At 33.1% G+C, this 27,845-nt stretch overlaps 1 protein-coding gene across 2 annotated transcripts in view; it reads left to right on the top strand.

Annotated features, from left to right (window-relative positions):
• LOC114326671 (transcription factor hamlet-like) overlaps nt 1-27,845 on the top strand; it is a 638,926-nt gene that overhangs the window by 286,396 nt on the left and 324,685 nt on the right. The window lies entirely within an intron of this gene.

The raw sequence follows: 27,845 nt of genomic DNA, 5'->3' as shown, positions 1-27,845 counted from the left end.
TAAAATATTCCTGAGGCCGCTTAAATAGTCCAATTTCAATTCTGTAAAGTACATTGGATAGGTATAGTGTCTTTTTATGAAAAAATCATAGTTATTTTTATGCATCATAATTATTGTTGTTATTATAGAGACCGTAAATTTTTAATTAACAATTCAATTGTTGCTAAACTCTTCATTCAATTTCCATCGGCTTCTGGAATTGTAATCTATACAAAAAGGGCTTTTACATTACCAAGTTATTTAATTATTGATGAACAATTACTTATCTAAAAGTTTAGTTGAAAATTAAAGATTTTGTTGGAAAAACCCGATTTTTCCGGGGAAAGTTTTCGTCGAAGTAAATCGGAAAAAAACGTCCCTATACAGAATTTAATTGCGGTGAATTTTTATTTGAGTGTTTTTGGTGTAAAGTTAAAATCTTTGGAGTTGTGTGTGTGTGTGAGAGATCCTGGCATCAGACAAAATCTATTTGCCACAAAACATGTAAATTCTTAATTACATTAAATGATTTCATATTGTCTATTTCTAAACTATACCGCTATTTTTGAATTTCTGATAAAATTAATGATGGAATCTAGTACCGCTTTATCTGGGGAAGAAAGGAGAGCTGTAATATTTAGTGGCAATGGACACTCGTGATGAATTAGTTCTTGATACAGAATTGAAGAAGATTGAGAGTTCAGAGAACATTCTAGAAATATATGATTTAGATCACCAATGGATACATTGTCACAACTACAGACAGGAGAGTTAAGTATTCCAATTTTATATAAGTGAGATGGAAAGCGAGCATGATTCAATTTTAAACGAGTCAATACTGACATTTGTGCTCTATTATAATTAAAGGTGAAATGAGGAATGTCTTTTGGAAGTGTAGGGTGAATTCTGAAATAAGGGTTTGTAGATTTATTTGCAATTCTTTTGTAATCAGTTTCCCATTTCCTTCTGATATTAGGTTGGAGAGCATTATTCAAATCTTTTAAATTAAATACTTTGTCCATATGGTGGCAACTGTGACTACTTTTTGCGGCTATATCCGCAATTTCATTACCTTCGACTCCGCAATGTCCTTTCGTCCAAATAAACGAAACAGTTACATTATTTTGTTTAAGATCCATAATTAATTTTTTAATGTTCAAAATTAAGGCATTTCGGAATTGGTTTATTGGGTGACCGCTAATAGCTTGTAATGCTGATTTTGAGTCTGAAATTATTGCCACATTCGTGCATGTTTGAGTTGCACACCATTTTAGTGCCTTTTCAATAGCAAAGGACTCGGCGGTAAAAATGGAACAATAATTTGAGATTCTGTACTTTTCAATATGATTTATGTTTGAAACAAAAAATGCCGAACCTGTGTTTAGCTGCGTTTTTGACCCATCTGTATATATTTTAGTTAAGTTCGACCCGAGACCATTTACAATGGATTTTATCATGGCTTGGTTTAAGATATTACAATCTGAATACCGAGGGAATATGGTGATAGGTTTGTCAATTATAGAATCGAAACTGTGTGCATACAATGGTATTTTATTAAGTTTAACAATATCATTTTGAAATAAGTTTGTATCAATAAATGCATCTGCCAAAGGAGGAGAGTTTTTCTTTTTCCAATAATGATTTGTCAAATTCTCAATTACAAGAAAGTTAATTTTTGCGATCAAATCACTGTTGTAACATCTATATTTTAATAGACTTTTATTTGCTAAAAACTGTCTTCGAAAACTAAGAGGAAGTTCTTGAGACTCTGCCAGAATGGCATGATTTGGTGAAGATGCCATTGCTCCCAAACATATTTTCAGAGCTCTATATTGTATTCGATCAAGGGTAAGTTGGTTCGTATTGGAGGTAGAACCATAGAGAGTACACCCATAATCCAAAATCGAGCGAATATAAGACTTGTAGAACATTAAGGAAATTTGTTGATCCGCGCCCCAGCTCTGTTTGGAGAGGAAGCGCAGAAGATTAATTCCCTTTTCACATCTTTGTTTGACATACTTAATGTGACTGGTCCATAGAAGTTTACTATCTATAATTATACCTAAATATTTATATTCTTTTACGATAGGAATAGTGTATTTACCTATAGAGAAATTATCGACTAACTGATATCTGTGCCTTGTGAAACACATCACAGCTGTCTTTTCTGGTGAAACACTAAAACCCATATCGTCGAACCAGTTTTGTAACCTGTCAAAAGTACGTCTTAAGTCTATCATGCAGCGATCGTAGGTATTATGGGTGACATAAATGCATAAATCGTCCGCGTATTGAATAATTTGTATGCCATCGCTCATCAAATCATGCAAGTCTGCAGTGTATAAGTTAAACAAAAGGGGACTTAAAATAGAGCCTTGCGGAAGCCCGTTGTAAAGTACTCTTGGACCATGTAAAACGTTATGACTATCTCGCAAAAATACTTTTCTATTAGCAAACAAATTTAAAATATTTATAGAGACTCTTTTATTGATGCCAAACGTTACCATTTTTGAATATAATATTTCCAAATCTACCACATCATAAGCCCCTTTAAGGTCCACAAAAAGACACAACATGTAATTATTTTTTGATAGACACAATTGAGCATCTGTAACTAAATGGGAGATTGCATCAATTGTGCCTATACCTCTACGAAATCCATACTGATTTTTTGGTAAAATTGATCTGTTTTCGACAAAATGTTCGAGTCTAAATTTTATAAGCCTTTCGAAAGTTTTTGTAATACACGATAACAATGAAATAGGTCGGTAGGACGAAGGTAAGTCAGGTGGTTTCTTAGGTTTCGCTAGAAGACACACAATTATATTTTTAAGACTATCTGAATACTTTTGTTTCAACCACCAATCATTAAAAATTTCTAAGAGAAGAAGTTTACCACTTTCAGGCAATTTATTTATTATTGTATAAGTAAACCCGTCAAGTCCAGGTGCAGTATTTTTTGATTTTTTTAAGGCTAATTCTAATTCCGAAAAGCTAAAATTTTTTGAGAAGGTGTCTGAGTCTTGATGGAAGTGAAATTAATTAATGTTGTCGTTAAAAATTGGACCTGCAGCAGATGAAGGAGCCAATGTATCAAGAATTTTTTGAATAAGGCTTTCGTCTAATTGTGGTTTTCTTTTTTGATGGTGTTTATTGCAAATAGATCTTACAGTGTTCCATATCTCAGTCAGAGGAGTGTTTTTATTTAATTTATTCAAAAACATTTTCCAACTGTTTTTTTGTTTAAGTTTGAACGTACGTTTGACATTAGCAGAAATGTCTTGATATTGTAGATAATTGATAAAATTACCTTGTTTTTTAAACTCGCTGAGAGCTTCTTTTCGTTTTTTAACAATCGCAGAACATTCCTCATCCCACCAATAAGGTCTTGGTACAGAAGGTGTGAAAGATTTCTTAATAGGCATAGATTTTGATGCTGCGACCGTGATTGCATTGAGGAAAAATTCGATTTTGTCTACCGAAGTTGAATTCCTATCTAAATTATTGAGCTTACTAATTTCTAATTCAAAAATATTTCCAAAAACAGACCAGTCAGCACGAGAGTCATTCCATTTTGTTGATGGGTTGATGACAAAGGAGGAGGGATTGATTTGAATTTCTATATTGATTGGGTAGTGATCTGAACCTAATGAATCTGAATCTACTGACCAAGCTATACGGTCGGCTAAAAGGGGAGATGTTAGAGTTAAGTCAACGGCTGAATGATTACTAGTTGGGGATATTCTTGTTGGTGTTCCGTCATTTAATGTAATTATTTCACAATAATCCATGGCCTCCACTAATATTCTACCATTTCTGTCGTCTGCAATTGGCCCCCACATACCGTGGTGAGCATTAAAATCTCCCAGAAAAATAGTTTTTGCAATATTAAACTGAAGGAATAGGTTGATCCAGTCATTTATTTCTATTCTAACATCTGATGATCTATAGATTGATACTAATGAGAGATTAATTTTGTTCAAAAAAACTGCGCATGCTTCTATACTGTCATCGAAATTATTATTAATTTCGGATTCTTGGTAATCTATTCCCTGTCTGATGAAAATACCTACGCCACCGTAACCATCTTCACGACATTTATTGATAAAGTTATATCCGTTAAGTCTAAAATGATGACCGGATGTGAGCCATATTTCTGATAGAACTATTATATCTGTATGGTAGTTGTTAATATGATGCATAAGACTGCCTTTGTTACTATAAATGGATCTACAATTCCATTGTAATATGGTTAGTTTTTCTGTAATATTTTTAGTAGCCATTTTCACTATCTGTGAGAATGGATTCTAAATTATCTTCATTATTATCGAATATTGTAATGATATTGTCCCTGATTTTATTTAATTCAAATTTTCCTTGATTATTAATTATATTTGTAATTAATGAATATATCTGTGAGATAAGTTTATCTCGACAAAACATGAAATTATTCTGTTGTGGAGCGGGTGTATATGGAGGAAGAGAAATTTGTCTTTTTTGATGGGAATTTTCTAAATCTGAATTACTAGTGCTTGGAATCTGAGAAGAAGTGTCAGTTCTTCGCCTTTTAATTGTTTTTGATTCTAATGCGGTTGAATTTGATTTTGGTTTATTTAAAGGAGCATAATAAATTGTTTTGTTTGCTGGTGCTAAATCGGGAAAATTTTCAAGATTATTTAATATATCAAACCTATTGTTGGTATTAATTTTGGCATAAGCTGGATTGTTAATCGATAATTCGGCATCCTTAAAACTTTTATTTTCGAAAGCCATTACTTTTTTTATGTCGTGTTGTTTTTTGTACATTGGGCAATCTCTTGAAATTGAAGGATGATCAGAAGATTTACAGTGAACGCACATTTGCAACTCGGAATTACATTCAGCGGAAGAATGCTCATTTGCACATCGAGAACAACGAGATTTGCCTTTACATTGAACGATATTGTGTCCGTAACGTAAACATTTTCCACATTGGACAACTGGATGGATGTATGGTTCTACAGGGAAATTAACCATATTTATATTAATAAAGGACGGAATTTTATTACCTTTAAAATTTATTACTACCAATTGTCTATTGACAAATTCTTCTTGTTTGGTTTCAGGGTTTATAATTTTTCGTTTCATTCTTCGCACTTCCGCCACTGGAACTATAGAATTAATTGCTTTTTTCAAGTATTCTTCAGTAAAAAAGGTATCAACTCCACGTATTATGCCTCGTTTATGCGTGAAAAATTTTGGAATATAAGCAATCAACTTATTTTTTGTTAGTATTTCGTGATTAATTAATAAATTAGCGATTTTGTATGTTCTAAAAATTACCTTAACACGTTTTAAACCTACAGAATGAATATCAATAACATCATTTCTAAATTCAATTACTTGTTGTAAATAAAAGCCAATTCTGATAGGAAAAAGACGACCAAGATTCTTATCGGTATGTTCCAAAAATACCTGATACGGACCTGCATCCGTTGGTTGATATTTATTATCAAAGTCATATTTTTCGAAACCTGAGGATACTGTATCCATTGAAGAAACATTAATTTGATTATCATTATTAATTATTTGAATATTAGTATTTAAATTAACCGAGGGCGGACCAGGACCGCCCCCGTTACCTGACATTTTCTGTACAGCAAATCTGTCTTCAAAACTCTAGTTTTCCGCAAAGTACCACAAAACAGAAACTATTGATAAAACTCTGCACGTGGAAACAAGGCCGGAATGTACCAAAAAACTGCCAAAATTAATAATTCTTTGGGACGAACTCCAAAAAACGAACACGACTTTGACAGTTATTTTGACGGTTGATCTTTGGAGTTATAGAGCAAAAATTGAAAAAAACACGATTTTCGGGCGCCATTTTGTTTATAAAAAAAGTAGCACACTATCTGCGGACTTTGCATACCTATATTATTAATATATACAATTATAAGATTCGATTCCAGCAATAAAATTGCTGGTAAATAACTTTTCCCAAAAATGGCCTATTCTCCGATAATCAGCCCAGACTATAACTAATTATTACAGGTAATTACAGAGTACAGATTATTACTGTACTTTTATTAAGTAACTGTAGGTTAAGTAAGATAACTACATAATATAAGATATCGGCATGTAAGTTATCACTTACATGCCGAGACAAGGATTATTACTAACTGTATTAATTTGATACCATACTTATAGCTCCGTTATGACTAGCTGGAAACTGGTGAACTCATAAAATATTGCGAATTGATATATAAGATCTAAGTAATTTTAATGAAGTTGGCCTACGCATTCCTGGATCGAAAATAGAATGTCTATATTCTATAAATAAATTAAGTATCCTTTAGAAGTAACCATATAATCAATATGCTGTTGAAACTATTCTTCCAAGGTTTGATCTTGATATTGATAGGATGTCCGTTATAAATAGACATATCTGACTATGGTAGGGGAGCCCAAGCGGGGATTTTTTCAGTAACTCGAGCGCGTCAGATTATCATATGGGGAGAACCCTGGCACCCTGTAGATGTACCTCTACTATATATTGGCTCTAAATACAGGGGAGTTCGTTAAGGGGGGCCGAAAAAAATCTATCCTTAGCAAAACTCGAAACCGTCAGATTAAGATAAGGTAAGTTAAGCACATGCAAAAAAGTGTATATTTCAAAAATCTAACGATTTGGGCATAAGGAAATAGGTGAGTCACAAAGTTTCACAAGAAAAAAGCGAATATTTCGCGAAATGAACGATAGATCTAAAAACTAAAAAATACGGGCTCAATATTTGTCAAAAATCTATCGAATGATACCAAACACGACTGCCCACGGAGAGGGGTTGGGGGTAAATTTAAAATTTTATCGCGAATCCCGCGATATTTCGCGAAATGAACATCAGATCTAGAAACTGAAAAATACACGTATTCAAGATGTTTGAAAAATCTATCGAATGGCACCAAACACGACCCCCCACGGATGTGGGGTGGGGAGTTACTTTAAAATTTTAAATAGGAGCCCCCATTTTTTATTGCAGGATCGGATTCCTTACGTAAAAATAAGTAACTTTTATTTGAAACATTTTTTCGAATTATGGATAGATGGCGCTATAATCGGAAAAAACGATTGCTTTAAATGGAAAATTAAATTAAAAATGGAAAGTCCCCACTAAAATGGAAAACTTTACTTAACATTTTTTGGTTTTAGAATCTACTCTTCACAATCCAATAGGTTCCCAAAGCGCCCGAGTGACTGCACATTTAGCATACTTTCCTCCCCTACTACTATTACGACGATATAGGATATAATGACATTTAGGATAATGACACAAGATGTGTGCCTATATAGCAGTTTAGATTTATCGTTTTAATAATATAAAAGACAAGAAATTGCGGCAAATAAACGTATAAATTAAAATTACATTATATGTATAGTTTCCCACCCTTAGGCGTACGTGACAGGAGTATTTTATAATATTCTCATGTGACAGTGACAGTATTCATACTTCCCCGATACGTCCAAAGGTGGGAACTTATGTAATTTAATGTTAATTATTTATACATTTCTGTCGATACTTTCCATCTTTAGTAGTTTCATCTCTTTTTACTTCACAAAGTATTATATTTTCTACCTTTTGCGTTATTGTATTGATTAAATGAAAATTATTCATTTTTAATATTATATTATTAATAAATTAGCCATTTATTCGTAGCTAGCCTAAATAAACTAGTATTTTATAATATTCTCCTGTCACAGTTACAGTATTCATACTTCTCCGATACGTCTAAAGGTGAGAACTTATGTAATTTAATGTTAATTATTTATACATTTCTGTCGATACTTTCCACCTATACTAGTTTCATCTTTTTTTACTTCACAATGCATTATGTTTTCTATCTTTTGCGTTATTGTATTTAAAGATTAAATAAAAATTATTTTTAGTTCCTAACTAGTATTTTAAGGTGTCTAGACGCCTGAAATCACAATTGCTTAAGAAAAGCTACATTGGCGCTCAGAGGCGCCTCCACCTATTTTTTCGGTATGAAGGCATTCGGAGATGATCTACCAGCAATAATTTCAACTCTTTACTTCTTGTTCCTGGTTTGCAGGAGACAGTCGTCTGTTCATATTGGTCTTTGATGGCGGCAGCCGTTACCATCATTATCCAACCCGGGAAATTAAGGTTACCTTTAAATACGTATCATAAGTAGTTGTTAATGAAAACTACATACAGTCGGAAAAATGAAAGAATATCCATGAACGATTACATCAATCTGTTATTTTATATTTGCTATCTTTTTCTATAACAAACGTTTGTTATTTATAGAAAAAGACAGCAAATACAAAATAAGTGATTGATGTGATCCTTCATGGGTATTCTTTCATTTTTCCGACATATTTATAATTTGTATACACTTATGACAAGAATGAATGGGACAAGAAAAGTATTTTACAAGTGTATAAAATATTATTAACTCCTAGTTAAGCGCTTTCGACTTACACAACTATTTTCATAGCTGTGGTCAAAATTTAAAAGTATCACTACTAAAGAGGAATTCCATTTGTGAAAAAAAAAAATTTTTAATTTAAAAATTTATACAATTCTTCTATCGAAGTTAAAAAACTTAATGCTGATTAAGAAACCATAAACGGCACATTAGGAAAAAAAACATTAAATTTTGATCATAATACGGGTGCAAATAATACCCAACCATCTGGATGGAGTAGAGGGGGTAGACAGAGTGAATGATTTATCTTTCTTATACTTTAACATCCACCATTTGATTTTTTGTGGTGTTCTCCGATATTTTGGTTTTGTTTCGCTTTTGTACTTTATTGTCCAACACAAGCAACTTATTTTGTTGTCTTATTGTTTCAATAACTATTAACTGGTAATTCCTACTTTCACGCATATTTCTATTTCATATCATGAAAATTTCATTTCATTTGTCATCTATTGGGGAGTGATTTTGTTCACTTTTTTATGTAATAACTTGAGTTTCTCTCCTTTAAAAGATATTTGTTAACAATCGCTATATCTAATGCTGTTGAAAAAATATGAGAAGAATACACGGCCTAATAAAGGCAGAACAACGAGAATATAGACAACTGATGAACCAGGAAATAATAATAAAATTCTAACCGAAGGGGAAGACCAAGAGGAAGACAAAAATTCTTTTTTGTCCATTCTTTTGTTTGCTCTTGGTCGGCATTCGAGAATTCGTTTCGTTCAACGGTTGTCTTCCATTCTTTCGATGTGTCCTGCCCAGTTTCATTTTAACATTGCAATCTTCTGAATCACATCTCTTACTTTTTACTGTCTTCTTATTTCTCCATTGGATTTGCGATCGCTGAGCTTAATAGATCTCCGCTCCATAGCTCTCTGAACCCAAGTTTCAGTTCCATATGTCAGAACTGGCAGTATGTACTGATCGATGGTTTTTGCCTTTAAAGTAAGTTTGATTTCAATATTGTTTGTAATCGACGAAATGCTGCCCATGCTAAGGAACATTTTCTATTTAAACCGGCCTTTAGGTTAAATTTTGACAGTTCGATTTTTTGTCTTAAGTATTTAGGTATACGATTCTACCTTTTATATATTATTATTTTACACAGTTATATTGTCAAATATATCTAGAGATTCGTTGGTTAGAGATTTATTCTTTGTCAGATTATTTTTAATCCTATTTCTGTTGATTTGGTATTTAGATCTAATAGCGTTCTCTGATTTCCTGCAATTCTTCTGTGTCTTTTGTTGACACTTACCTACCTTTAAATAATCAATACTTAAATAAAAACTAATTTTACTAAATATGAGCATATTCAGCAATATATTACTTTAACAAAAATAATCATAGCCAAATGGATTTATGCGAGAGAGATATGCAGGTATCTCTTTTTAAATCTAGACCGTTAAATTAATCGAAACAATGTCTCTTTGTTTATTATTTATCCCTAGAGAAACCATCAGATCGACATAAATTTTAAACGCCTCGAAGTACACTCTCAAAACCAACCGATATATCTCCCATCACAATAACTGCCCCACCCTTTCAATATAATCCCCAATTAATCAAAATATAGGGCCTCAAGAAAAAAGCAAACTGCAAGAAGTCTTTGCAGACAAAACACTATGGGCGCACTTCAGATTTTTAAGATCAACGAGTCAGTCTAACATATAATTAGTGAAGTCCCTCGGAATGATGAATATGTGACACAAAGGTGCGCGGAAGTCCTTTATTCCGTAGAAGAAAGCGGAATTCAATACGATCAGATCAAGTCAGATCGCTGCGGCATTACTACAATGCAATTTATGTCTGCGCCCGATTCTAAAGATATTTCGAAGGGGAGAAACTACTTATTACTTTTTTGTTATCGTCTAACGAACTTTTGACGACACACATGATTTATTTATTTCACTTTTTCTAATATCATCGCGCAGTTTACAGTTTCGCGAGTAGAAGTATCAACTGGGGTTGATACACTTGGGATTGAACTTTTACAATTAATCCTAAAAATATATTACTTTTTAATGAAAACAGGAAGAAAGCGTAAGTTTTTTTTATTAAACTCCAATAAGATGCTTAAGAACATTACAATCTGATCAAATAATATGATCAATGAGCAACTTCTTTCTAACCTAAATTACTACTAAAAACTTACGACAAAGGACAAACTTACTAGTATCCCGTAGGTTCTGTTAATTTATTGCAAAAATATTAACCTGTACCATTTTCACAAAAAAAAACTTATACAGAAGTAAAAACTTCAAGTTGTATACTGGCATAAAATCGATTATTAAAAACTTAATAAAATGTTGTGCAAAACGTTTTCGTTCTAATTCAGAACATCTTCAGTGCATTCTGCTAAGTAGTTGAAACTAGCACACTAATTAAAGTGGTGACATCATAATATATGGTTTACATGTTAGATTTAATAAAAATATGGTGAATACCAGTCGATGTTAAAAGATTAAAATCAGTACATGCTTAAAGGGCAACATGCTTCCCTGCTCGAAAAAATAGGAACTTGCCAGTTCAATGGGCACAGACCAACTTTAAGTTGGTCTGTGCTCATTGAACTGGCAAGTACCTTGTTTTTCGAGCAGGGAAGCATGTACCAACTCAAGTTGGTCTGTGCCCATTGAACTGGCAAGTACCTAGTTTTTCGAGCAGGAAGCATGTTGCCCTTTAAGCATATACTGATTTTATTCTTTTAACATCGACTGCTATTGACAATATTTTTATTAAATCTAATATGTAAACCATATATTAGGATGTCACCACTTTAATTAGTGTGCTAGTTTCAACTACTTAGCAGAATGCACTGAAGATTTTCTGAATCAGAACGAAAACGTTTTGAACGACATTTTATGAAGTTTTTAATAAACGATTTTACCAGTATACAACTTACAGTTTTTACTTCTCTATAAGTTTTTTCTAAACTATGATATACAGCCAACTATTGGAATTTTCCCATTGATTTTTATTTTCACTTAACTAACTCAAAGGGTTTCTTCCTCTTCCAGGGTCTTCCAGCTAGATTCGTGTTGTCGAGGAGTTGGATGGCCTCAACATTGACGTGTTGAAGAAGTCGTTGTTCGTGACTCTTGGCAAATTTTTCAATGGACTTGTTAACAGTCTATGTCTATGCCATTTCTAGGTCCCTATGGCGGTCACTGTTCCTATAGTACCAAGGAGCGTTGACAATGCTCTTTAGCACTTTTAGAAAGAAAGCGTAAGTGGAAAATTATTTCGAGTTCACAATAACTTCGATAAAAACAGAAGAAACATTAAGAATGGAGTAGGAATAATTGCTCATAGTGAAATGGAATACAACCTAGTAGAAGTAGTAAGAGGAATGCTAGAACAATGTCAGTGAAATGTGTACTTGATAAAGAAGTATTCAATGTTGTGTGTGTATGCTCCCCAAACAGGGCTGGGTGAGAGTGACAGAAAAACTTTCTATAATAAATCAGGAGGCATACTGTACGATCAGAGGAGAAAGTCATAATAAAAGGAGATCTTAATGCACATGTGCGCCAATCCAAGAAGCAACACTTGGAGGATAAGGCTTTTTAACTGAAGCTGTAGAGTAGATGCCATGCTCGAATTAGTAACAGCATTAGGCCAGAAAATGAAGCCGAAAAAATGACAAAACCCCGCAATTTTTTCGTCCAGCATCGATTTGTACAAAAATTTTGGATTAGGCTCATTTTACCCTCTAGTTTGTTTTCTATTTTAAGCCGTTGTACGCTTTTGGTTTTTTAAGGGTGAAAACTACCCCTAATTGTAAAAAATTATAAAATAACATTTTAAACTTCAATATGGTCAACATTTGGTTTTTATTAGTTAAATAACGATTGTTTTATGCTATAGGATATAATATCATAATATTTCAACCTTTAAAACCACCCTTGTTGGAGCTATATACAGTATGTCCCTGTAAGTTGTATCCATATGGAAAACTTTTTTATTATTAATTTTACGAAAAAAAAGTTATTCTTTATAAAAAGCTCTGCATGGTCCAAAACCTAAGATTTAACCATCAAATATCAAATTTTTTGAATATTATACGAGGTATGTCAAAAAGTTTGAATTTCACTCAAGAGTAAAGTAGCTTTATTTTTCGTAATATTGGAAATTGCAATTATGAAAAGTTGTTTGGAATTAAAAACTTTATTCTAATATGCAATTACATCCTTCTAATTGAAAAAAAAATTTTTTTGAGAAATTATGGATCTCATTATTTTTTCACTTATTTCAATTCTGATAACTCTTTTATTATTAATTTTACGAAAAAAAGTGATTCTTAATAAAAAGTTCTGGATGGTCTAAAACTTAAAATACAACCATCTTATATCAAATTTTATCAATTTTACACGAGGTATGTCAAAAAAATAAATTTAGATCAAAAGTTAAGTACCTTTATAGTTCAGAATATTTCAATTAGAAGGATGTAATTACATACTGAAACATAGTTTTTAATTCTAAATAACTTTTCATTATAACAATTTTCGATATTGTGATAAATACACGTATTTTACTCTTGAGCGAAATTCATATTTTTTGACAGACCTCGTATAAAATTGATAAAATTTGACAAAAGATGGTTGTATTTTAGATTTTCGACCATGCAGAACTTTTTATTAAGAATCACTTTTTTTCGTAAAATTAATAATAAAAGAGGTGTATTTGAATTAAAATAACTGAAAATAATGTTTGTTATCATATGTTAATTGCATACTAGAATATAGTTTTTAATTCCAAACAACTTTTCATAATAGCAATTTTCAATATTGTGAAAAATAAAGCTACTTTACTCTTGAGTGAAATTCAAACTTTTTGACATACCTCGTATAATATTCAAAAAATTTGATATTTGATGGTTAAATCTCAGGTTTTGGATCATGCAGAGCTTTTTATAAAGAATAACTTTTGTTCGTAAAATTAATAATAAAAAAGTTTTCCATATGGATACAACTTACAGGGACATACTGTATAAAGAATTTATTTATCCTAAAAGAATGATTTCGGCTTGCATCGATTTGCATAAAAATTTGGGATTAGGATAATCTCACCATGCACTTCATATTCTATATCATGCTCAAGGGCGTTGATTATTTTTAGGGGGTGTAGGGGTGTAAACTACCCCTTATTTTCAAAAATTATATAAAAACATTGTAAACCTTAGTATGGGTAAAATTTGATTTTGATTGGTTAAATAATGATTGTTTTATGCTTTAGGATATAATATTTCAACCCTTAATAACATTGCAATTTTTATAAGTAATTTAATAGATCCGTAGAGAAAAATACTTAGAAGTACGTACAGAAACATTTATTTACACAAATATACGAATTTACAAATATAAATACAAATAGTTTTTTAGTCATCTTCATCGAGATCGATATCATCTTCGTCTTCTTTCGGATTTTCGGGCTATTCAAATTTATTGAAAAAAAAAAATCGTTTTATAAACATATTATAGGTCTTTCATTTTTGGCGATAAAAAGTTTTTAAGTAGGGTGAGTTTAAAGTGTTCGAATAAGGGGTTGTTTGCTCGCAAATAGAGGTTTTAAACAGCTATATCTCCCTAAATATTGACTGTAAAGAAAATCCATGGACAGGGAAATTTAGGTATTAAAAAAGATACAATTTAGTATTTTATAATTTTTTTCGTATCTCCAGTATTTTCGGAGATACTTTGAAGAAAATGGTAAAAAATACGAAATTGCAAAAAATCATTTATATTTAAACTCAAATTTTTCTAAAATTAGGCCTTTTAAATATATCAAACTTCTTGGGTCTATTGATAATACATATATAAAAACAATTACAGAAGAATGAAGATAAATTTTAATTAGGAGGATAGGCTTTGAATATTTCAAATTATGCATTTGACGAAAAAAGCTAACCTTTAACATGCCCTATCTCGGTTTGTGTTGGTCGTAGAAAAATTATAAAAAAAGGATATTGTTTGTGTTTCTAAAAGACACAATTGTAATATTTGCAGTTTTTTTTATTAAATGCATCTTTTTTGATTTATTTTTAAAAAACCCTCTAAATAAGTCGATTTTTTCGTCGAAAAACTTACTTTCAACCGCGAATAACTCGAAGAATATTAGTTTTACAAAGAAAAGGTTAAGAACATTTTTGTCTTAGAATTACTTTTTCCATCGATTTCCATGGTAAAAATGTAACGAAAAATTCCCACCCCCGAGGTGGGGTGGCAACCACCCCCAAAGTTTTAGCAGCATGATATAGAAAATAATCCTTGGGCGATTTCTTACCTTCTGTAAAAATTTCAAGTAAATCCATGCTGGACGAAACAAGAATGTGTGTGTACTTTGTACGCACGTAAGAAGTTATACTTCTACTACATATTATGTGATTTTTAAGACAATACCAAAAATTTAAAAAAAATAAAAGAATAAAACGCACACAAACACATTGAAAAATGCCACAAAGAAAAAATGATTTTTGAACGATAATAATTGTTGGCAAAAATTTTAAATACGCATTTTCTGAAAAAAAAATTATATAACAAATATACTTACAATCATAACATGCATAAAAAAATAAAAAAATAAAACCTGCATCGGGAATTGAACCCGTGAACTTCGTGGCACTTTGATTTGTAATCGAAGCGTAGACTCACTCGTCCAATCCCACATTACTTATCGTGTGGAAAAATACGGTAACTGAACGTTTTACTGTTTGACAATTGTTTTGAAAATTAAATTATGTAGTTCAAATTTTGTGGAAGAAAATATAAAAATATAAAAAAACAGTAAGAAAACAATATATTAGATGAAGATTGGTAGAACTTTTGTTGGTAATCAAATTAAGTATGTAAATCAAAGCATTGCATACCTACTAGATAAATAAATCTACGCCAAAAAATCATAATTTAAAAATAAAAATCGAACCTAATTTGGGATTTCTCTCTAAAATCCGCATTCTTGAGAAAATAAATGTATGTATTTCAACCTAATCCAAATGTATAATTACAATATGATTAAAATAAAAACTACTTACCAAATTAGAATGAGTTTTCCTTGTCCAAAATAGTCCAAAAGTCCAAAAATATAGGTATATGAAAACTATTTAAAAAGGCAGTATAACTATTAACTAACTTTTGTTTGTTGTTTCTTTTCACACAAATTTTAAAACGCAACAACCATAAATAATCTAACTACAGCTGTGCCACAGCCGTCATATTGAATAATTTTTGACATGTCATTTGAACATCCAATCAGAACAAAGTTATAATGCGCATGCGCCCGGTCGCTAGGTTTTACCATATAAAAAATTCACCCTCTATCGCCGGTAAAGAAGTATAACTTCAAAAATTGCGAGCCAAAATGCTTCATTCCTTGGCCTAAGCTATTATTAACAAATATTTTTAAGGAAAGAAACTCAACGTCTTCTTTTCTTCTTCTTTTTCCTTATGAGCAATTCTGCTTGTTCGTTGGCGGATTGATATCTCTCTATCAAAAGTTTGATACTTGTATACTTCTTCTACCGATTGGTGACTTATCTCTTGATACATATTTTGACCACGCGGGTTTTATGTTTCCTCCATTCTTCTGATGTGGTTATTACATTCTTTTGTCCTAATTAGTGTCCATTTGTTTAAACACTGTACATTACATTTTCTTCTAATATCTTCACGTCTCATTCGATCTCTAAGCGTGTTTCCAGTAATTCTTCTGAGTAAGTACTCTCATCTCTGTCGTTTCCAGTAGTATTTGTGTTGCCATTATTGGTCTTAAGGCGAATTTAGACTTATTCACTTTACTTGTACACTGCGGATGATAGATGAATAGTGAAAGTGTAGATTGAAAAGGTCAGCAATTTACGTTTTCACTGACGGAATTCATTTCACAGTCTGTTGAAAATGACGAATAGTCATGGCGTGGAGTTAATAAGTAAAGCATTACTAGAAGAATGTCGAAAATTAGAACAAAATCAGGGAGTTTGCCTCTTTCAACCACAATAAACGAGGGAGTATAAACATCAGCGCTTTCTGCTCCACTCTTTTCTGATTTCCTAATTTTTGCTAACCCAACAATAACAGCGAGTGTGGATAGTTTTTATTTTTGATGTTATGTCGCCTGTATTTAATCCAGATAAATGTAGCTGTTTTAGTAGGGACGGTTTGCATTTTCACAAAAAGTATTTGTTTTTATGGTAGTCCTTGTGCTTAGTGCCCACAGGCACTCATGATTACGATATATTTCTAGAAATATATGCATATGTTCATCTTTCCACTGAAAAGTCATTTTACGTAGGTATCAAAATATAAATTATTAATGAAAAAAAAACCGAAAAAACAAACAAGTTTACACTTTACACTAGTGGTTCATTGTGGAAGAATCATCCAACCATTTCGTCAAAAGTAGGAACACCTTCTACTTTGTTCACTGTTTACTTTGGATGTGCATCTTGGATGAAATGTAGATGAAGAGTATGTTTATACCTTTCCTTGCAAATGAATCATCCACAGTGTACATCTAAAGTGAATAGTCTAAATTCGCCTTTGCATATGTTCATCTTTCCACTGAAAAGTCATTTTACGTAGGTATCAAAATATAAATTATTAATGAAAAAAAAAACCGAAAAAACAAACAAGTTTACACTTTACACTAGTGGTTCATTGTGGAAGAATCATCCAACCATTTCGTCAAAAGTAGGAACACCTTCTACTTTGTTCACTGTTTACTTTGGATGTGCATCTTGGATGAAATGTAGATGAAGAGTATGGTTATACCTTTCCTTGCAAATGAATCATCCACAGTAGGGGAGCCTGGGTACGGTTGTAACAGGGTACGGTTGTAACAACTCGAATATTATCGAAACTGTGTATGGTAGGAGAGGGGCACAAGGGAAGGAATACGCAGACAACGTGTCCCGACACGATTGTCAGTGCTGCATCACCTTTCGCGCGGTAATTACACTTACAGTGAGACCTATTATGTTTTGTCAACGAAAAGTAAGTATTTTTGACGAATTTCTTTCTGTTATAACTTAAATATTAATATTGTCACGTATTTCAAAATATGCTTATATAATCGTCGCAGTTTAGAGATTATAATAAGCATATATGTTTTTGTATAGGTTATGCTACTTCGTGCTTGCGACAGTATTATTATCAAAATGGGGGGGTGGGGACGGTTGTAACGATTTTCATGGGGACGGTTGTAACAGTAATTTTAATTGTAAACCGGCGTTACTACAGTACATAAGCCTGACAGGGTTGTTGCAAGACGTGGCACAAGGCAGGTGGGCGCAATTACTTCTGCTGAACGAGGCTCTTTGGTCAAACTAGCATTTGCAGCTAACGCATTAGGCAACGCCATTCCACCTATGTTCGTGTTTCCTCGAATTAGATATAAAGAGCATTTCATTAGAGACGGACCAGTGGGCTCAATCGGTGCCGGTAATCCATCAGGGTGGATGCAAGAAAAGTCATTCATTATAATTCTTAAACATTTTCAAAAACATACGAATGCCTCTTTGTCGCATAAGATATTATTAGTGCTAGACAATCATTCGCCCCATATACATATCAACTCCTTTGATTTTTGCAAAGATAATGGGATAGTATTACTGTCATTTCCGCCCCACTGCTCTCACAAGCTACAGCCCTTAGATAGATCCGTTTATGAGCCTTTCAAAAAAGCCATTAATACTGCCTGTGATACCTGGATGCGAAATCACCCAGGAAAAGTCATGACTATTTACGACATACCGGGTATTGTAACTATCGCAATGCCACTTGTTTTCACTCAGGTGAATATCCAGGCCGGATTTCGAAAGACAGGGATCTTCCCATTCAACCGCGGTTTGTTTCAAGTAATTGATTCTGCGCCATCGTTCGCGACAGACAGGCCTAATCCAAATGCTACTGAAGAGGTGGGCATTTCTAATCAACATAGATTAGACTTGCACCTGATGACGAATCACTATCACCTTCGTTACTGAAGGAGGATTCACCTTCATCCAGCGCAGTAAGCCCGACTGAGCCCGAAACTAGAGCTTCAACTAAAGAATTTACTAACAGTGATCCTAAAAAGGAAACATCTATTGACCATCAAATGCTCACACCAATTGAAATATCCAAGCTCGAAGCAACAATAACACCGCCTAGACAAACATCTCTAGAACCTAGCCAAGAATGGCAAGCTGGTACAGTGAATCTGGAATCAGACATCTCTCCTCGTGATGCTGTTTTGTATCAGCCATCAGAACCGTCTACAAGCAAGCGGTCTGTCTTCTCGCCTGAGACTTTACGGCCTTACCCTAAAGCTCCACCTAGAAAACTAGGAAACAGAGGTCGAACAACCAAAAAGTCTGCTATCTACACAGATACTCCAGAAAAGGAAGCTGCTAGAAAGGAGTATGAAGAGCGACAAAAACGGTTGAAAAATAGACGAACAAAGAAAAAAGTACTCGAATCATCTACTGGAAAGGTAATCAAAAACAAAGGGAAAGGAAAAGCGAAGAAAATGAAGATTAATACACCATCAGAAGAAGAATATTATTGTCTTATTTGCTTAGAGACCTATTCAGTGAGTCGATCTGAAGACAGTTGGATTCAGTGCCAAGGTAGCTGCAAACAATGGTCTCACGTGCCCTGAATACTGATGGAAGTAGATATTATATATGCCACAACTGTGACGAGTCTAATTAAATATAGGAAATTATAATTTGTTTAAACTCAGATTTTGTTTGATATTTTTTATTAATAAATTTGATTTTGATCTTGTTTGGTATTTTTGATTAATAAATATGATTAAAAATAATAAAACTGATTTTATATGTGTGATTTATGTATTATTTTTGATTGTTACAACTGTCCCCTATTCGTGTTACAACCGCCCCTGGTATGGGGTCGGTTGTAACAATCGCACACACTTATTTAAGTGACATATTCCCTCCGTACTATTTTACTTGAGCTATAGGTTTTGAGATTAATTTAAAGACAAATGAATATTACTTCACATCAAAGACTTTGATCGTTGCTTACAGCTATAATAGCTGTGCTATGAAGCACTAAAGAAAAATTGTTACAACCGTACCCAGTCTACCCTATACATCTAAAGTGAATAGTCTAAATTCGCCTTTTGGCTTTATAAACTCTTGACTTCATCTTAGTGTTTATATCAGTTTCCCCATACCTATAGTGTCACTAAGGCATCCTGCTAGTTTATTTGCTTTTTTACTTGATTTCTCCATTCTTTGTCCAGGTCTACCATCCCTTCCTCCGTAGCTGGACAGTTTAATTCCAAGCTATTTTATTTCCATTACTTGTTCAATGCTGATGCCATACATTTCTATTTTACACCTGATTGTTCTTTGTTGATTACTATTGTTTTAGCTTTCTTAGACGAGATTGTAACCTTGAATTCTTTCGCTCTTATGACATGCTATCTATTTTACTGCAATGTAATTTATTTCTGAGCCCGATTCTAAAGATATTTCGGAGGGGAGAAAGCAGAGAAACTACTTATTACTGTTTTTTGTTATTGTTTAACGAACTTTTGACGACACACATGATTTATTTATTTCACTTTTTGTAATATCATCGCACAGTTTGGAGTTTCGCGAGAAGAAGTGTAACGGGGGTTCTTTGCAATTCCTGGGGTCCTGGGGTCCTTTGAAAATATAATTTTAAAGTCGTCTACTTTAAAATGTAGGTACATATAATTTATGTCTTAATTGTCAATATGAATGGATCAGATAAAATTAAATTATTAAAAGAATTTATTGCCAAGTAACAAAAAACAAAATTTGTTTAATTTATGTTTTGTATTATGTACTTTCGAAGTGGAAATCGAAACGTCAAATAAACTTTTTTTTAAAGTAAAATTGTGCCTTATTCCCAGTAAAAATAGTAAATATATAAACAAATAAGATACTTACGAAAATATACATTTTAAGAAAGGATTTCATAAATTGCAGTCTATTTTTAGATATAAGATATTAGATTAGATATAGTTTATTCTTATTTTAGATTTTATGAACTATATTTTCACCGTATCTTGGATTAATGTATTATGCCAAATTCCGAAAAACAAAATTGTTGTAAGTTGTTCTTGCTCTCCAAATAGAGGTAGGGTAGAGTCCAATATCGACCCACTGAAACATACTAATATATTATATTGCACTCGTACAAAGGGACTTCAAAAAATAGATGGCCACTTCTTATCTAAATCCGCTTTAAAGGCAGGAGCCATTACATTTAAATTTGGTAATTTCTCTAACTCCTAACGCGGACTGGGACGTTTCGCCGTCGCCGTTTCGCCGTCGCCATTTCGCCGTCGCCGTTTCGCCGTCGAGCCACTTCGCCGTCGGCCGTTTCGCCGTCGAGCCAGTTCGCCGTCGGCCGTTTCGCCGTCGCCATCCAGGCATTGGTTAAGTTTACAAGAACGTGATAACATACTAACTTTTTTTTATACTAAATGTCGCAAGAACGTGATAACATACTAACTTTTTTTGATACTAAATGTCAGTGTAAATAAAATGCTGATGTGATGAACAATATTGAGAAAAGGGATTTCAATTTCAATTGTTTTTACTGTATCAAAAATAAAAAACTTCATTATGCAAAAGTAATAGTATATAATCGTTCGAAAACCATTCAAAACTTATATACAAATAATAATCATCCCGAAATTATAAGTACAAATGCTAACAACGAAATGACGACGGCGAAATGGCTCCACGGCGAAATGGCGACGGCAAAATGGCTCGACGGCGAAACGGCGACGGCGAAATGGCGACGGCGAAACGGCGACGGCGAAATGTCCTAGACCCCTCCTAACGGCCTTGGCAATAACACAAAGTGATGTTATCAGGTGAAAGGTTAATTTTAAATCAGAAAAGAGACAAAATGCTGTAAAAAACCTTCGTAATCTAGGTATACCTAAGACCTAAGATAAAGGCCGTAGTCAGAGTAGATGGAAAACTGATCCTATCTATTGGACATCAACATGGGAGTGAGACAGGGAGACGCTCTATCAACCATACTATTCAACCTATGTAGTTCTTGAGGCAGTCATCAGAGAAACCAATTTAACTGGCCATATAAACACCAAAATATTACAAATTGCCGCATATGCAAACGATGCAGCTATCATTAATAAGAACAAGCCACGACTAATGAAAGCGTTCAAAGAAATTTATCCTAAAGCATGAAAAAGGGGGCTTAAAATACACGAAGCAATAACGAAGTATAGTATTTTTACTACAAATACGTTATTACGTAGGTCAAAATTTTTGACGTAAGAGAACTGTCAAAACATTAGAATGTGACTTTTCTTTATTGCCATGTTTATAATAAACATGACAATAATGAAAGTCACATTCTAATGTTTTGACAGTTCTCTTACGTCAAAAATTTTGACCTACGTAATAACGTTTTTGTAGTAAAAATACTATACCTGACTGCCAAAGAATACCTGACAATGAAAATTATATTACAATAGACAACTATACTATTGAAAAAATCATACAGAAGTAAAAACTTCGTTTGTACAGTGGTATAAAAAAAGTTTATTAAAATCCATTAAAAATCATCCAAAATATTTCGCAAAACGTTATCGATCTAGATCAGATCATCTTCAGTGCGTTCTGCTTAGTACATGAAACTAGCAACCTTATGAAATTGGTAACATCGAAAAATATGGTTTACATGGTACTTATATAATATTTATAGCGACTCCAAGTCGATGTTAAAAGATTGAATGTGTTAGGAGTGCTCAAAGGGCAACATGGTTCCCTGCTTGATAAAACTTGTGGTTGTTGCCAGTTCAATGGACCCAAGTGCCCTTTTAGCACTCCTAACACATTCAATCTTTTAACATCGAATTGGAGTCGCTATAAATATTATATAAGTATCATGTAAACCATATTTCTCGATGTTACCAATTTCATAAGGTTGCTAGTTTCATGTACTAAGCAGAACGCACTGAAGTTGATCTGATCTAGATCGAAAACGTTTTGCGAATCCTTTTGGATGACTTTTAATGGTTTTTAATAAACTTTCTTATACCATTGTACAAACGAAGTTTTTACTTCTGTATGATTTTTTAATTATGGTATACAGCCAGCTACTGGGATTTTCCCATTGATTTTATACTATTGAACGTGTGAATATAACATCCTAGAAAGCTATCTTCTAAATCAGCGATACTCAACCTTATTTTTTCCTGGGCCACATAGCAGCTATTGCCACAGCTTGCGGGCCGCAATCTATCTGAAGTAATATACAGTAATACAGTCTGGTGCAAATGAAAGGAATAAATTCGTTATTTCGTAAGCTGGCGACTTTAAGGAAAAATTTTGAAACATCGATTTTTAGTCTTAAATTACGATTTTTTAGCATATGTATCATACTAGTAACGTCATCCGCCTGGGCGTGATGACGTAATCGATGATTTTTTTTAATTAGAATAGGGGTCGTGTGCTAGCTCATTTAAAAAGTTATTCACAAGATGCCCAAAAAATTTTTGTTTTTTGAATTAAATTAATTGACACAAAAAGAAGAATGTATGTCATTTATTTAACTCAGAATATAGCTTATTGTTGTCAGAAAAGAGATAAAAATGTTTATTTCACAAATAAACATTCCTTTTCGCTTAAATTTATTGTTCAAGCTTCCAACCACCTGCCTCTTGGCAGTTTGAACTTTGGATGTAAGAGAAAAGCAGTGTTTATTATTTGTCAAATAAACATTTTCTTCTGTTTTCTGACAGCAGTAAAATGTATTTTAAATTAAATAAATTACATTCCTTTTTCTTTTTTTTGTCAATTAATTTAATTCAAAACAAAAATTTTTTGGACATACTGTATACTTAATTAATGTTTATATTTCTATATAGAGAATTTCAAATGAGCTAGCACACGACCCCTATTCTCATTCAAAATAGATCGATTACGTCATCAAGCCCAGATGGATGACGATAGTATGATATACCTATATGTAAAAAAAATCATAATTTAAAAATAAAAATCGACCTGATTCAGGATTTAAAGTCGCCCGCTTACGAAATAACAACGTCGTCTAGGTGCGAATCATTGTCAGGATAGGTAAACATTTTTTTGCATATTTCATTTTTGAATATGAGGATTCGCACAGGTTGATTAAGCGAGGACAACGTGAGGAACAAGCAAGCGCAACTTTTGAGAAGTTTATATAGTTATCCGGTACTAAATTCCAGAATTCTTCATACTGATTTGCGTCTCTTTTTTCTTTAAAAATTGCCTCCATATTTGTATCAATTTTAAAATTAATAAGTTCATGTGCCAAGTTTGCGCTATTAAATCATAACGGCCGCAAGTTGTATAGTAGCGGCTACTTCTAAGTGCCAAGGATTTTCCATTAATAGAAGACATTTCCTAGTGTTTCATAAATCATTAAATCTTTTCTGAAATTCATCGCCCAAGAAAACAAAAAAATTAGAAATAAGTAGCATAGTTTCCTGGAAATACATCAATTCCATCTTGTTGAGCTTTCACCAATGTCGTAAATTTATGCAGATTTTTTATATTAATTTCCCCGATGTACATCTTTAGCTTGTCCACGAAAGCAAAATACTTTATTTTTGTCAACTACGAAAATAATTTTATGTTTACCTTTTAATTTGTAAACGACGATTAAGTTCGCCAAGTTTTTCTGTTATGTCGCAAATAAAAAATGCTAAAAGCTACCAAAAACTATCTAACTTGAGTTCAAAACAATTTGATCATTTACAGGGTCTTTCAGTTAGCCTTCGGGCCGCATAAAAAACGTAAGAGGGCCGCATGCGGCCCGCGGGCCGCACGTTGAGTATCGCTGTTCTAAATAGACAGCAACATGTTTCTATAGATGGAGAAATCAGTAAAGGAAGAATGATATCCTACGGAGTCCTGCAAAGAACGGTCTTGGGACTAATTCTCTTAAATATCTACATCAATGACGACGTATTCAGACTGAATGTCACAGGTAAGATAATAAGTTTTGCATATGGCACAGCTATTTTCTATGATGCAAATACGTGAAATAATTGAAAACAAAAAGCCGAAACAGATTTTGGTACAATTCAGAAGTGGTTTCAGTTTAATAAGCTTACCTTACAAATTGGAAATATGTTACTCAGGATAGAGATCGATGGAAGGAGTTGGTAGAGGCCTATTTCCAAACTTAGACGATAGAAGGCTAAGAAGAAGAAGACGAAGAAGAAGAAGAAGAAGAAGAAGCTTACGTTAATTAATGTAGAGAAAACAAAATATATGCCATTTACATGATATGTTAATAACCTCCCAAATCTTGGCTCATTAAAAATTGATACAAAAAATGAAATTCCACATACATTCTTCTTCAGCCTTCAGTAATCCAACTTTGGACATAGGCCTCCCCTAATTCAATCCACTGTTGTCTTTTTTGCGCCACCTTTTTCCATTTGTGTCCTCCAAACTTCTTTATGTCATCGACCCATCTCATTTGTGGCCTTCTTCTACTTCTTCTTCCTAACCACGGTCCCATTGTTGTAGTTCGTGATTCCATCTTTTATCCTTCAGTCGGGCATTCTGTCCTGCGAAGCTCCATTTTAATTTGGCAGCATGTTCTCCTTCGGCTTTTACTTTGGTTTTGCTTCTAATCCACGTATTTGTTTTTTTGTCTATGAGCCTCACCCCGAGCATTGATCTTTCCGTCGCTCTCTGTGCCTTTACTATTTTATCCATATTGGCCTTGGTGAGTGTCCACGTCTGTGACCATACATAAGTATAGGGAGGATACACTGATCGTAAACTCTGGTTCTCAAATATTGTTCTATTTTAGTGTTTTTCAAGATCCAACTCAGTTTTCCAAATCCTGCCCACGCTAACCTTATTCTTCTAGTAATTTCGGCAGTTTGATTTTCTTTGTTAACTTTCATTATCTGTCCCAGGTAGATGTAGTCGCTCACTGTTTCTAAATCTATGTGTTTCAACGTTATTTTTGTAATGTTCGGTGTATTCGTCATTACTTTTGTTTTTTCCAAGTTCATCTTAAGACCTACTTTTTCCGAAGGTTGAAATAGTTGCGTCATCATGGTCTGTAATTCTTCGAAACTTGTAAACTTGTAGCGAATATTATAATGTCGTCAGCATATCTCAAATGACTCAGTTTTCTTCCATTAACATTTATTCCTTTATCTACCCAGTTAATTTCTTTGAACACGTCTTCAAGTCCCAGTGTGAACAGCTTTGGTGAAATAACGTCTCCCTGGCGCACTCCTCTGTTGATTGGTATAGCTTTGGTTTTCTCATGTATTTGTGTTTTCATTGTAGCTTTCTTATAAATATTATGTATGAGCATTCTGTATCGAGAATCTATCCTGCAGTTGTTCATACCTCTCTCTATTGCCCAAAGTTCTACGGAGTCGAATGCCTTTTCATAATCAACGAAACCAATGTATAAGTTCGAGTGATATTCATTGGCTTTCTCTATTAGCGTTCTGACTGTAAAAAGATGATCCGCTGTACTGTAACCCTTTCGGAATCCTGCCTGCTCTACCGGTTGATAGCTATCAAGCTTCGACATTACCACATACATACGACATTAAATATCTAGGTATAATACTTGACAAACATTTACGATGGAATACCCAAGCAAAAATAATATAGTATGTAATTAAATTAAGATGACTCCGATCTAGATTTAAATTTTTAAAACAATTTTTAGGAATGATTCATTTACGAATTATTTATCATGCACTTATACAATCTCAACTTACCTTTGGCCTTTTAGGATGGGGTGGAATACGGAATAATTACTTACATTCTATAAACACTATTGGGAAATGCTTAATTAGAATTATTTACGGGAAAAATTTAAGATATTCTAGCGAGCTATTATACAGGGTGTGCCGAAAAGATTGGTCATAAATTATACCACAGATTTTGGGGTCAAAAATAGGTTGATTGAACCTCACTTACCTATATACAATAGTGGACACAAAAAAGTTACAGCCCTTTGAAGTTACAAAATAAAAATCAATTTTTTTTCATATATCGAAAACTCTTAGAGATTTTTCATTGAAAATGAACATTTGGTATTCTTATGGCAGCAGCATCTTAAATAAAAATTAAAGTGAAATTTGTGTACCCCATAAAAATGTATGGGGGTTTGTTCCCTTAAACCCCCCCAAACTTTTGTGTACGTTCCAATTTAATTATTAGTGTGGCACCATTAGTTAAAAACACTGTTTTTAAAACATTTTTGCCTCTTAGGACTTTTTGATAAGCCAGTGTTTATCGAGATATTTTGAATATTTATCGAATTCACCACATATTAGGTGTATTTTGAAAAAGAAGCCACATCTCGATAAAAGGTGTGACTTGTATCAAAAAAAGACTAAGAGGCACAAAAGTTTAAAAATGTAAAGACTGAAAAAGTTTTGTACACACTTATGACAACAGGTGAACAGGGAAAGTGTACTTTTGAAGTGTGTAAAACAAATAATTCCTAGCTGAGCGCTTTCGGCTTATAAAGCCATTCGGAGCTATGGTCAAAAGGTTCAAAATACCACTATGAAGAGAGATGAATCCCATGTACGATATACAAAAAATACTTCTATTACTTGTGCAGTTTTTTTAATGATGGAAAAAATATAGAAAAAAACCTTGTCTGTAGGTTGAAAAAAGGTGGTCAATTCTTGCTGTTTTTAGTCGGAAAAGTTGAAAAAACATATATATTACAAGCACAAAGGACTTTCACGAAAAACTACATTACATATAACAATAATTTGATCATGGTAAGGTCGAGAGACCTTACCATCTGATGTGTGCTGTGTCAGTATCAGTGTCAGTATACTGACACAGCACACATCAGATGGTAAGGTCTTTCGACCTTACCATGATCAAATTTTTGTTATATGTAATGTAGTTTTTCATGAAAGTCCTTTGTGCTTGTAATATATATGTTTCTTCAATTTTTCCGACTAAAAACAGCAAGGATTGACCACATTTTTTCAACAGACACACAAGGTTTTTTTCTATATTTTTTCCATCATTAAAAAACTGCACAAGTAATAGAAGTATTTTTTGTATATCGTACATGGGATTCATCTCTCTTCATAGTGGTATTTTGAACCTTTTGACCATAGCTCAGAAGATGGCTTTATAAGCCGAAAGCGCTCAGCTAGGAATTATTTGTTTTACACACTTCAAAAGTACACTTTCCCGGTTCACCTAAAAAAGTTTTAATTACACTGTGTTAACTAATGGTACCTCAATAATAGTTTAATTGGAACGTACACAAACATTTGGGGGTTTAAAGGAACAAAACTCCCATCAACTTTTTATGTATATTAAAAAAAAAGCCGCATCTCAATAAATACTCGCTTATCAA

Source organism: Diabrotica virgifera, chromosome 1, assembly GCF_917563875.1.
Source record: "Diabrotica virgifera virgifera chromosome 1, PGI_DIABVI_V3a".
Classification (NCBI taxonomy): domain Eukaryota; kingdom Metazoa; phylum Arthropoda; class Insecta; order Coleoptera; family Chrysomelidae; genus Diabrotica; species Diabrotica virgifera.
This window is presented reverse-complemented; position numbering and strand designations above follow the sequence as displayed.